Here is a 12,656-nt window from a genome sequence, read left to right on the forward strand (position 1 = left end):
CAACGGAGGTAATTGTGGTCGCCTTTGTGTTTAACCTGAGAAACGAACGCGTGGGACGAACCACGAATCAATTCACGACGCCGGAGCTCTCGCTCGTCTAATGTACTGCAGGCTTTAAAAACCTCGCGGCAGAATTGGGTCCACATTCGTCTGTCCTTTGATAGCGGTCGATACGGGCTGCACAAAAAGAGGCGGGGGCCGCGTTATAAACACGACACTTTAATGCGAGGCCCTCTGTGAAATCTCACACGCTTCCACCAAAGCCGGCACAATTGTGCGCGAGAGCGCGGGAGCTCGGCGCCCGGTGCGGCGCCGAGCGTCCGTCTCTAGTCCGATGACTGATCCCTCCCACAGCGAGGCCATTTAGCCCAGCAGCTGACTGATATTGATCTGAACGGGTCTGAAATGAGGGAAATTGAACAGCACCGCGGCTAATTACATAGTAATGAAGGCGGCAGGAAAAATCGCCTCACACATTGTTGGCGCCGGAACGCGGCGCCCCTTGATTGAAGCACAGACTCGAGGCCTGGTCGTCGAGGCGCTTTCCAGATAAGACGTCGTTTGACGCCCCTCCATCGACAGGTGGCGCGGGGCAATTAGGAGGAGTTCACCACGTGGGCGCGCGGCGGAGGAGGCGCGTCGGGCCACAGATATCGGCAGGTAGGCATTTCAGCAGCCATTGATACACATAAAAGGTTATCATCGATGGAGGAGAGTGAATAACTCCACGCGGCATTGATCGGCGCGAGCTGCAGATCTCTCCCAGATTTCCTCTTGTAAGACTAATGAACACATTATTGACAGAGCTCATTTCCTTTTTTTTTTGGGACCCGGGTCTGTGCTGCCCCCCCCCTCCCCCTTGAAGCTGCTGTCATGGCGGACGCTCGCCACGTGGTGGCAATGTTGAGCCGCGCGAGGCTCGCGCGCGTCTCACTTCCACCGGGGGGAAGGCGCGAGCGTCGCCGGGGACGTGGCGGCGACCGGAGCCGCTGTCGGGGTTTACGGTGGATCACAATGCAGCATCACAATGCAGATAACGGCGCCGCGGCTTCCCTGTCGCGTGTATGTCGCCCCCCGTGAAAATCGAGCCTGCGACGCACGCGGAAGCGCATTGTGAGTCAAATAGAAATGTTGCATCACGCTTGTTTTTCAAAAGCTGACAGTTCTCTCGCAGTTGTCTTGTGTCGCCCACGCACACACACACACACACACACGCACCGTCACCGCAGCCACACGCACCACTTTGCATGTGAAATCCCATCTGTGCGATGATTGTTTCACCGTTTCTCCCGAGTCTTTGCAAAGACGCAGTAAACACACGCATTGGTTCTTACTTCGAGGGACGGTGTAACAGCTACACGTGCAATTTGAAGTCGTCTTCAGGCGAAGCCACGTGACGAGTGGAACGGGCTCCCGTGGAAGTGCCTTCAGACTCTCCTCCTTATCTGTCCACATTTGAGGAGCATCTGGAGCAAACAGTCCGCGGAGCTCGTTGAGACGTAACTGCATTAAGCTCATCGCCGACTCTGGTGAGGCGCTCGGCCCCGCGGGGGGTGGGCTGGAATCCTCATTAGAGGAGCATCAGTTAGGAGGAATGTTGCTTGAAGAAAACCCGAGCTCGTGCCGAAAGGAGCCCAGTGGGACGCGGCGCGGACCCCTTCGTTCTGCCGTGTTCAAACGTTAAAGAAGCACTTCTATCATCAGGGCGCGCGAAGGCGTTTTTAACGGCCCCCACGAATTAAAGCGAACACGAGACAATCGGCCGTGAAGTCTCAACGAGCGGACAACACGAGCGCAGACGCACCTTGTTCAGGTGAGAGCGCACCGGCGTCCTCCCTCCCGCTAATATGAAATACTGAGAGTGAGAGCGCTGCCGGCCTTTCACCCCTCCTCGTGTTCTCTCGGCTCCTGCCTGGAGAGGTCTCATTTAGCCGCCGCTGACACCAAATCAAGTTACCGCGGCCTCGGGGATCGACACAAAATCAATGGCGGCGCGTCTGCAGCGCTGCATATTTAATATTCCTGCGGCTGCAGCACGGCGGGCGAGCGCGTTTTGACTGATGGACCTGTGGATCGGACGCGGTGACACCTCTATCTGCGTCCAGGCTCGACGGAAGCGCGACTCTGGAGCCGCTCCACCCCCTTTTATTATTTCAGATTAAAACACTTTGGCGCATAGGAAATTATAACATTCCAGCAAGTAATGGAGAACCGGAGCGAGCCCAGATATGATAGGCTATAAAAGTGTGCATGCATAAGTGACTGCAATAGAGAGTGCTTTCTAAATGCAGGCTATCACTTCTCTGAGAATGGGAGGTATATTTCAGCACTTTACGGATCAGACAGGCAGCTTTTTTTTTACCCAGCTGCTCAGTAATTCTGTGATTTTTCTCATCTTTTGTAGCTCCTCTGTCACTCATGCATTCATTCATCCACTCACTCGTTCATTTATTCATTCCATCTTGCTCGGGCATGTAGTTGGGGTTGAAGCGCTCATTTATTACCACAGGACATCGATGTGTTTCTGCGTCTCTCATCCGTGTTATGGCTGGAGTGCATGTAATTAACTGGGTAACCTTTTTTTGCACAGGACACCAAAAACACTAATGTGAACCTAAGAGGCCTGCTATTATTTGAGTTAACAACACTAGTACGTGTAAAGACACACTGGAGAGAGTTGTTATCCAGGAGAAGTCAAATCTCGGTTTTGGCTAAATATGAAGAGCATATGAATAATACCGGAGAGGCTCTAAAACGTCCCTTTGGTGCTCATTAGGCACAATGTGGTGAGGATCATTCGTTTCCAGACCTAAATGATTCATGGTGGACATTTACTGGTCAAGCCCCAACACATAAAATCCATATATGCAAATACCTCGGCTCAGCTGCCGCAGCCCTGCCTTCCGCCGCTGTTAGCTCCAAGTTAGTTCATTAAACAGGACCCAGTGGAAGTGGAATTGAATCCCGGATTATTAGATGTGAGAATCAGTTGTTAAATGATGCATGGTGTGTGTTTTTTTTAGTAGCGCATGCAAAATTCAAATCGTGCACATTAAAATTCAGACGCGCTAAGCTGTAAAAGGAGTTTGAACTTTGATATCTCAATATTGAGTCTTGCTGGAGGCTGAGGTGGGTATGAGGACGGTTAAAGCGCCGGCAACGAGGAGAGCGAGGCGAATGCTGGCTCCTTCGCTGCATTATTCCTTTATTCTTCATTCTTCATTCATTGTCTGGCGTTGAAATCCTGGAAACGTGATGAAAACGTGATATCATGAGTGCAAGGTGTGCGACTTTGCAGCGACATGCATCCGCTGCAGGCCCTCGGCTGCTGCGGCTCTTCTTCGTGTTGCACAAGCAACAGTTGGTCAGGTTCATTGGACGCTGCGCTGCCCCCTTGTGGCGGAACCTTTAAATCGCGCCCAAACGACCAGCAGGACGGTGCAGAAAGATGCCGGCGTGTGATAGACAGACCGGAGCGACGGATGGGAATTACAACAAACACCTGGGAGCAGCTTGAAACAGGATTCCCGCCGGCCGAGGTGAATCTGGGAAAATCGTCCTTCTCCTCAAGCCTTTCCTGCGGACGCTCGGTGTCGCGTGTCTAATGGGCGGAGCCGGAGCCCACTGGGAGGATTAGGTGTCCAGTACGGCCTGGGACCCCCTGGGGATCCACTCGGGAAGAGGATGAGGATGCCGAGGGACTCCCGGATTCCTTGCTTAGCCCGATGCCACCGAGACCAGACCTGAATGAATTAAAAATCATCCACTCTGAGCTCAGTGCCCCCTCCAGTTATAGCTCATACTTGTAAATAATTGTCTTCTTTAATACCTCCTAAGGCTGTTAACAGCTCCTGTGCCGCTTCGGGTCTTTGTTGTCTTCCTTTCCACTATTTGTCCTGGAGGCGATACATCTCCTACTTCATGCCTCTGAGGAGAACACGGCTTCGCCGCTCAAAATAGTTGCTTTGTCTCAGCCCGTTCGGTTGCGTAACCCACCTTGACGGTGGGCACAGAGCGGCAGAGCAGTGGAACTAATACACGTATCATAATGCTTCAGTTTCAGGGAGGGAGCGCTCATGAGTTATTCACAGATCCTCTCTTTCCTCTGTTTCCCTCTCTGATCAGATTAAGCTCAAGACAAATATAATCACGGATGGCGAGTGACAAGAGGGGAGGATGGGGAATAAGTAGAAGGGGGGGGGGGGGGTCTGCGGATGCTGGGGTAGAGCATCGTGTGAGGGTAAGGCTGCGATGCTGCCAGGGAAACAAAGGAGCTCGGCCGAAGATGCTCACATTGGGGCCGCGGTCGGAGGAGGATGCTCAGGTTTTACAAGCCCATAAGAGAGATGGAGTAGCCCAAACCCTGCAGGTTTTTATGGCAGGAAGCCCGAGAGGCATGTAAAGCCTATTTTTATTAAAGACCACTTAAGCAGCCTTTATGACGCCTAACAGCGCCGGCTGATAGACGCCTCACGCCGCTTTTACGAGGTTTGGGCGTTTTTGTGTAGGAGCTGGCATGGTTGGAGGGGGCGGCCTCCCTGACGCTCGCGCTCCCACACGAGGGCGGCTCGGCGTCGCCTGATCGGGGCATCTCCTCACACGACTCTGAGAAAAGGATCCCTACACTCACTCACTACACTTATATAATCCCCCGACCTGAGGAAGCGGCTCCATTCAGGGCCCCGTTTTTCTTTTCCTCGTCCGACTCTCATAGCCTCGGTTTTAATTGCTTTGAAGCCGAGCGCGCGCCTCGGGAGCTCAACAGGATGTTTTACAGAGCTTCGGGGAGACGGACTATTAATAAATAATACATGGCCCTGTCTTCTTTTTTCACCTCCGTCTCCACAATGCGGTGGGATGAAGAGGAGCGGGGCAGATAACCCGCAGGAGCGTGCAGCTGGAGATCAGGGGCCAGGGAGGCACAGGTTAATGCAACAAAGCGGTTTAATTAGAGAAAAAAGAGGCAGTGGCGGCGCCGTTCGCCCGCTTCCACCTTTGTAGTCAAGCCATTAAATAAACATCAGAATTAAATCACCTTTGTCAGCTGTTAGGTTTCGTGCGGTGCTGCAGGTGAACGCACGATAAGAGGCCGTACGGTAAGTGAGACGGGCGTCCGGTTACACGTCCACGTGGATCTGACATCACCTCGCGACCTGAGAGCAGGACACGCCCCTTTATTTAGAGGCCTTCGGTTCATTTTGATTCATATTATCACAGAGGAGTCCTCTTCACAGCGTCAGGCAGCAGGAACCGTGCTCAGACAGCGGAGGAAACACAGAGACGGTGACAATGACGGCATCTTTAAGTGGCACCGTTATGTTATTACCTCTTTATTTGTCATGAACGTGAGGGTTCGAGTCCAGTGCAGCAAGATCTAACGTAGTGGGTGCAGATAGAAGAGGCCCTTTCATGTTGAGTCCACCAGAGTTTCACCAGAGCTGCTTCTGTACGTCACATCATACAGGTCGTTCCTCACCAGGAGGTCAAAGGTCATCAGCCTAATAATGGGCTGATTCCCCCTGAGACAGAATTAAGTTAGATTTAGGCATTCAATTATATATTACATATTTAAATTGCATTTTTTTGAATTGTTGCTATATAAATAAAACTGAATTGAATCAAGGTTCAAGGTCCCATTCTTGTCTATGTGATAAGATAGAAATGACTGTTTTTAATTCAAGCTTGGCACAAGCATCCAATTTAAAACAAACTGTGAAAGAACTTGTTCAGTGTTGGGGGTCGGAGGTCCACGTCCCCGTGACCTCGGGTCTGTGGAGTCGGACATTCTGAGTGGACGGGGAGCGCACCTTCGCGGGCCGGTGGCGACCCGCAGCTCACGCGACGCAACGCGGCCGCCTCTGGAGGAGACGCCCGCGTCTGAAGGAGCTGGCGCTCGCGCCGCTTGTCGCCGCGGCCGCTGACGCGGCAGAGGGCGAAGTAAGGCGCCCGCGAGCGGCTGCGGGTCACAAATAGCGCGTCCACACGCTGTGCGACGTTTGATTTGCGGCAAAGAAACGCGGGCTGGTGCCGGTGTAACTGCGTGACAGACGAGCCGCGGGGAGGCGTTCATCAGCTGTTCTACGCAATTAGGGCGCTGACGCGTTCTTCTCCTCCCGCTGCCGCATGAACCCTCGCGCGCGCGCCCGCCGCGCGTGGAGGGCGTTCATAAGCCTTTTTAATCAGCGTGAGAGATTGCCCACATATCTCTTACCTCTGTCACTAATGGCTATTCTTCCTCATTGGGGAACGCCATCGCTCCCCTCCTCCCGCCGCGTGCGGGCGTGATCAATTCCTCCATCATTTAGGACCAGATCAATCTCGCAGCCCCGCTTCCTTTTTAAACTTCAATATCTGCCCCCTCCACCGCGGCGCATTACAGCGTCTAATTAGTCACGCAGCCCGGGGAGTGGACGTGGAGCAGGGCAACGGGTCTGCGTATCCACGGAGGGCTCCTGTAACGTGGATAAGTCTTCATTAAAGGAGCGAACCCCGCACACCAACAGTGAAGGACGGAGAACGCAGCGGAGCCCGACCACGAGGAAAAGGCTCAAACATCCTTGGATCTCAGCAGTTTGTGAGGCCGAGGGTAAAAATAAACCATTTATTATACACAATGCACATTGTGGCTTCAGGAGAATAGTCAGCAGACGAACCCCAGTAAATCACAGTTGAAACATTGCTGCGGCTTCGGGGGGTTTGTCTTACACTAAACTGCCGTCTCAGACATGACTAAGTCCAGTGTAACCATTGATCCCTCCCTCCACCAGGTGGCGATAGTGCCTTGTCTGTGTCCTGTTTCTTCCTGTTTCTGTCAGGCGTTGTCGTGTACCCGTGTTGTGCTGAGGCGCCGTTTCCGGTCCTTCCTGTCATGTTTCCTGACCTCTAGCGTTGCTAATCTTGGTGCAGTGAGTTTTGTGAAGTCCAGTTTTGTGTGTGTTTGTTTGTAGTGTTCTCCAACTTGTTACATTCGTTTTTTTCTGTTCGCAAGCAAGCTTTGGATTGTTTGTGTTGTAGTTATTATTTCCTGTCGTATGCAATGGTTTGGATTTCCTTTCAGTATTTGTTAATGTAAGTATTTTTAGCTTTGCTGTGATATATTTATTTTTGTTCTAATGTCTAATTTCAGCCCCTTTGTCCTAGATTGGTTTCAGTCATTTTTGAAACTGCTGGATTAATTGCACATAAACCTAAAAATTTCTCCTGGACATACAGTAAATTCCTGCTCCGGCAGGACGTCCGCTCGCCCCCGCCCTCGGCGCCGCAGTCACCCGCTGCTTCGCCGACCATGACATCACCGCGCCTGATCGGTCACGCAGCCCGGCCGACCTGAAGCTGTCAGGCGATCTGTGGGCTGCTGTCAGGCGAGCGAGACGAGGAAGACCCACCCCAGCAGACGCTGCTCACACACACACACACACACACACACACACACACACACACACACACACACACACACACACACACACACACACACATTAAATTGCGTTGCGGTCTGAGAGACTTCGGGATTGCTCGTATACGTGCCGCTCGGTGACATTTCCTACACTAAATATTTTGTGGGTGTCTGCATTGTGTTTTCGTGTGAGTTCAGTGTGTTTTGCTCGTTTCAGTGCAGCCTGTTATTTAGTTGTTAATTTCTTCAGTGCTCAAACAAAGGATGGAAGAACACAAACGCCGACGGGAGAAAACGTCTACAACGATCAGACATGATGATCTGTGATTATCTGTTTTTAGCAGCTGCTGGTGGGTGGTGTACTTTATTATTATTATTATTATTATGATTATTGAACATTTAGTTCTCCGATTTGTGAAGCATGAAAATTGACCAACTAAGGCCTCATGTTATACCGGATCATTATATATTTATCCTTTCTGATCTTTGAGCATATCCTCAAAATTACTGATGCTGTATTTGGGGAAAACCCTTTTTTTATCACCTAGGGAAAGTGATGCTTTCACAGCGGGGCTCCCTCTTTATGTCAGAATCCTCACCGTACACCGCGCCGCTCCAGTGCGTCCCTGCAGACTGGACGCCCGTGTAAAAGCCGCGGCGCCCGCACGCACCTCGGCGCGTCGCTGACCCGCATGCGGCCTGACAGCCCGCTGCAGCCACGCGCTCCGAGCGCAGCGCAGGGTGAAAGGTGCGCTGTCGGGACGCGTGCAGCATGGGACGCACGCGGACGCACGCGCTCGCCCCCGCGAACCCCGTGCCCTCTCGCCTCCAGCGCCGCTGCGCTGCAGTGACAACTTGTAGAATCCCACATTTGGAAAAAAAAAAACACCTCTCTGCTCACTTTACTACACAGCTGATTTACTGCTTTAATGGGGTCGAGTGATTGCATATTGTGGACTTTACTGCTCACGGCGCTGTATAATTGTGTGACAGTCGCACGCCCTTCGCGGCTCCAAGCTGAAGCATCAGCTGTGACCCCGCTCACGCGGAGCAATCGATGGCCCTTCGTTAGCGTCCATGCTGCTTGCATGAGACCAGCTGAGAGTCTCCGCTGGCTGCAGCAGGTGACGCCGTCGAGACTCGGCAATATTGTCCACTTAATGGAGTCCATTAAACGCCGCCCGGCGCTAAATGGTCGGCGTTTTAACTCGGATTCATTGCGTTCATAAATGTTTAGTGTCACTTTGGATCAGCGTGACTTTTGGATTTATGCCTCGTTTGTTTATGGGCTTCTGTTGCAAATATACAGTAGAAGCTGGATGAGCCTCCTCCGCAGGAACGAGGATGTTGAGCCCTGATTTTCCATGCTGAATATTTCATTTGATGGTGTAAATCCTGCTAATAGAGCTGGATTGTACCCGAATCCCTCTGTACCTCCGCGTTATGAGGCAAATTTAGATGACAGGTAGGTTTCAATCCTGGGTCTTGATCCGTTTCTGCGTCCTCCCTCTCGCGAAAGATCGTAACTCTGACGGAAATCTGCTTGGAAGTGAGAGACGGCGGCATAAAAGTGAAAGCTAATCCATAACTATTGGTGATAAGCGTTTGATTTGGGCCATTTTTCTTCTGCAGCTCAATCAAAGGGTTTTTTTTTTCCTCAAAGATGATGTTTTAATTTCCACACTTCTGTGGATTACCTCCATTCAAAGCTGGCTGTCAGAAATGGACAGATCGCTATCTTCATCCGCCTTCTCCTCGTCTCACCTCCTCTCCCCTCCCTTGTCATTGTGGATGAAAATAGCTCCCAAAATGAATATATACCACATGGTCTCTTTTGTTTCGTGGTTTTAGGGTCCTCTGATGCTAAACCGTGTTTGGGTGGATTAGCTGGGTGCTGAATTTGCTTCACACGCTTGTGGTAAAAAGGATGGGAAGGAGCGAGCAGACAAGGAGGCGACGCCCCATCCAAGAGGTAAACACGCAGCACACAGGTTAAACCTCTGGTAATTGAAGTTTTTGCAGTTCCTCTCCGTTTCCTCGCGCCGTCATCTGTGTTAATGCAATGCTTAGGCTACAGCAAGCGTTACTCCCCGGGGGATTTCCCTTCCCTTTAAACAACAGCTTCGGCGTAAAGGACGGGGAGGGTCCCGTGTTGCTGGGGTCTGTGGAACAGGTGGACGCCGGGGAGGCGGCGGCAGCCGGAAAGCAATTAACATTCACAAATAGCGCCGCGGACGCCATCCGCCGAGGTTCCACAGGCGCTGAATGTCACCGAGCGCCTGGGCCCAGTCCCCCCATTAACCCCCCCATAAGGGCAGACACACTTAAATAAATATTTGCATACAAATGCAGTGATAGACTCTAAACGCGTCAGCTCTGTGCTAATATCACACCCGCTCTTTGTCTGCGTGCGCTCGAAACGCGGTGGAATAATGGTTCCTCACCGGCTTTGTTGAATCCACTTCCGTCGGTTTCCTCCGGCTGGTTAATTTATGGATCCCTCAGTTGTATTATTTCTGTTCCAAGCGAAGCTTCGGTTTGCGTTAGAAACGAGGACACTTTACTTAATGCGAAGAACAGGCAAGAAAACATAAACACGTGAGATGATTCCACTCGTGTCCGAAGAGCAAAATGGAGGCGTGAGCGCCACGGAGCTGAACAACTGGCCTTTAAAACGGAGTGAGTGTTCGCACGTCTGCTTTCGTAACGTGTTCGATTTTCAGCGCACGAAGCCCCGGCTCCGGCCAAAGGGCCACGAGGCTGACGACAGCGCTGCGCGGAGACTCGTCATCCTTTTTCCTGGAGTCACACCTTTTGCAGGCGGCCTCCGCGGCCCCGGACGCTCGCCTCAGGCTACAGTGACTATAACGAATATAATGAAATAACAAGAGCAGTCCATCCAGGCCCTGCTGCGCTCAGTTGCATAAACCCACTTTAAATAAGAAAGTTGGGACCTTCTGTGGTTTCCTCTCTCCACCCCGCCCTGATTATGTCCTCCTCCCTCCTCCCCCATCGTCCTCCCTCCTCCGTCCGTCGGCAGCGCACACAGCCGTGAGCGCAGCTAATTAAATGCTTCTAAGTGAGTCGCCGTGCCTCGCCTGCCATTCCAGCCTCGGCAAAAGGTCATCCCACTCACAGGCACGAGGCAGACATTTCTCATGACTGTTTTCCTTTTGAGAAATTTAGCAGATTGTTAATTATCAGATTACAAATTTGCCTTTTTAAAGGCCAGCGCACCACCGCGAGCATGATGGCTGGAAAAGAGAGAGAGAGAGAGAGAGAGCGGGCGAGCGGGTATGAGCGGCAAAGACGGCCGAGGGGGTTCAACTTTTGCTCGAGCCGAGTGAAGGCTCTGATTTGTGATTGTACACAGAGAATTGGTTATAAGCAGGGGGGGGGGGGGGCTCTGACTGGCTGATTGAGACCCCAGGACGCATTTCCCCCTCCTCTCCTTCTTGCCTTCCCTAAGTTCATACAGACTCTTCAAAGAAGCAAAGCAGAGGGAGGCGACAGGGCCCTGACCCGTGGAGAAAAAGGAGCCACAACAGAAATCAAGGTTTAAAGAATCAGAACGCCGAGCCGCCCTGGCGGACGTCCACGTAAAAGCCACGCGCTCCGTCCCCAGCGGCACCACGAGCCCCGGACGAGCCCTGGACGCGCCGCCGGTGTTCAGCGGCGGCACCGTATCCCGGTCCCCCGGCGCCTCTGGGACCGTTGCTTTTCACGGGCCAATCCATAAATTGACGTGGCGCGTTAATGAGCCAATAATTCAGCCGAGAACCAGCTGCGGAAACGGGCAACGGCGAGTCACCGGTGAAGGATCTGTGCTTTATACCCATCAGCTGGAGAGTAATTTTAATCTGAGATTTGTAGTCATTATCTGGGGTTTTGCCACTTTTATTAATCACGCGTAAATACTAACTGTTGTGTTTAATGTTTGACGTGAGGATCCACTGCTTCTTCTACGATGGCGATGGACTACTGTCAGTGCAGATGTAAACCAGATATTAGTTTAATATATTTTTATCCTCCAATACTAATAAGAACCCTATTATTCTTAATATTATTACTAAGAATAATAGGTTGGTGAACACAGTGTCAAAGCCCTTGTAACATTAACACATACTGTGAAATTTAAACTGGGAGGTGCTGAGCCTCCAGGCGTCCAGATTTATCTTCTTTATCTTTGTAACTGTAATATCCCATTGATATAAATGCTCCAACACAGATATTAAATAAATTCATGATTTTGTGAGGCGGAGCAGGGATAAATGAAGAGCGGGTTTATTGTCAATAACCAACAAATGGCTGCAGCGGCTTTAATGCCGCGATAAAATGCAGAGATTCTGAGCAACAAATACTGAAATAAACAAAACAAAAGCATCCTTAAATACACCAGCACAAGCTTTCCTTTCATCACAGATAAATTATCACAAATACTTCACTATTTGTAATATAGTTTGTCAATGACTTTAAATATTAGGCTGAATTTAACCCACTGTATAAACATTTCACATGCGTTCATCGCGTCGTTATTTGGTCAAATATTGTCCCGTCTCCATCGGTTCCTGCTGACTGCCTTCTACCATTCTTCTTTTTAACGTCACCTATTCCCCATTTCCTGACCTTCACCTCGCATTGGTGATTTGTAAGTAATGTGCATAAGATGTTATTTGTGCCCCTGCCTGCGGCGCCCAGTGCTCTCTGTCCAAACAGCCCACTGCCGAGCTAACTGAGTAAATAAATGGGACAAGAAGAACAAATGAATAAGGAGATGGATGTTCCCTTCTTGGAGACACAGAGGCCTAATTTGAGCTAATAAAAGACCACATCAAGCGTGACCCCTCGCTGCGAATGCAGGGTCGATGGCTGAGAAGGCCATGCAATCTCAAGTCAATTGCTCACAGACCCAAATATCTCATCAGCCTCCTTTCTCCCTAAAGATAGAAGGTGATGGTGGAGAGGAGGAGGAGAAGGAGGACGGAGGAGGGAGGAGAAAGGGAAGTCTGACAGCCCGTGCCCGAAAAACAGAGGAGGTCTTTATTGTTGCCTCTTCAGTGCCGCATCCCATCAGCTCGGTGATAATCTGAGCGGGAGCCACTTAAAAATGAGCTGTTGTTTGTGATCCCTCCGATCGATGGATGAGCACCGTTGCCGTGCTGCAATGGCACGAAGCCTGATCAGAGGGAGAAAACCCCGGTAGAAGAGCGAAATTAACGTCTCTAACCCTTTACCTGTAGCCTCTGCTGCGCTCTTTCTGGAT

The sequence above is a fragment of the Betta splendens genome, chromosome 2 (genome assembly GCF_900634795.4).
Source record: "Betta splendens chromosome 2, fBetSpl5.4, whole genome shotgun sequence".
NCBI classification, from domain to species: Eukaryota; Metazoa; Chordata; class Actinopteri; order Anabantiformes; family Osphronemidae; genus Betta; species Betta splendens.